Source organism: Cetorhinus maximus, unplaced genomic scaffold (genome assembly GCF_964194155.1).
Source record: "Cetorhinus maximus unplaced genomic scaffold, sCetMax3.hap1.1 HAP1_SCAFFOLD_1099, whole genome shotgun sequence".
In the NCBI taxonomy this organism is placed as follows: Eukaryota; Metazoa; Chordata; class Chondrichthyes; order Lamniformes; family Cetorhinidae; genus Cetorhinus; species Cetorhinus maximus.
In genome coordinates this window covers 44,606-45,948 of record NW_027597041.1, presented here as the reverse complement: position 1 = coordinate 45,948, position 1,343 = coordinate 44,606, and positions in this window count along the sequence as shown.

Genomic DNA, 1,343 nt, shown 5'->3' with positions numbered 1-1,343 from the left:
ATAGATAACCATGCTTGACCTTATCTTTAGTGCTAGGCAGTGTACACTCTAGAGAACAGATGACCATTGCTTGATCCTGTCTCCTTGTGTTGGGGGCAGACATCCCAGCCCCGTCTTAATGACTCCAGGAAGCCTGCCCATGACACTCCCTTTCTCCCCTCCTGCTCAATTAGCTGGCAGCTGCAGGTGTACCTGCTAGAACAAAAGAGGGAACAGTGCTGTAGTATTCCACGATGGTGCTAACGAGAGAGGGAACAGTGCTGTAGTATTCCACGATGGTGCTAACGAGAGAGGGAACAGTGCTGTAGTATTCCACGATGGTGCTAACTGTTTAACCCTTAGTTGACCTGTAGATGTATTTTATTCTTCCACACTAACTCTCTCTTCTGGCGGTGGAAAGCAGGATGTCCCCTGAATCTAGTGGCACCCGTGGCGTCGGCCGCCTGATTAATCACAGCCTTACTCAGTAATTTGTATAGTTTTCGTAGAGGTGCTTGGTTACTGCAATACTCAGGCAGTCGCATACCTGCCAGGTTCACAATTACTTGTACAATTTCATGTTTAAAATTATCATACAAGAGTTCACCGTCCGTATACAGTAGCAGTCCATTCTGTGGCCCAGGGGTCATGTCTGGGCAAGATAGTCTCTTTGGTGTCGTCGCGTCCTGTGATAGCGGGGTGGTGTCGGTCCGGGGATCCGCCGTTGCAGTCAACTCTCCGTGTTTGGCCCTCAAGATCCAATGCCAGGTATCTGTCATTCCCAAGTCCTCCTTGTGAAGGTAAATTGCGAAAAATCTCTCACACACTGTATCTGGACCTGTGCCCCCTTCGCACATGTCCAGGGTCCGTCCGAACCATCGCTGATCTGGAAGCATAGTGGACCCTCATTTTTCCATCGGAGTTCCGTTCCCGAATGCGAGCTCTGCCCTAGGCTCTCACCATCGCTCGTTCCAATGGATAGTTGCGTAAGCCCGGTGCCACACTTGAAGAGCATTGACCTTTCCGTTGTGACATTCACACCTTTCACGCAATATCCGTCGCTGACATTCTTGTAGTATAAGCCCATACCGGCCACTGCTTCACGGTTTACATTCTGTATGCCGGTGGCTGCGATAGCCAGGGCCCTGGTAATGATCATGGACACCCAGCTTTTTTCCATCTTGGCGTGGAGGTTACCCGGTTATTGTTATTTCTGTAATGAAGCACACTGCTGGTGATCACCAGGGTTTAGGTTGGATATAAGAGGCAGCTTTCTCCTTTACGTCCCTCCTTGTGCACAGCCCACGGTGACCCTCCCCGTAGTTGAGGATTCCCCCTTTTGTCTTTCAGATGGCCAGTCCTCC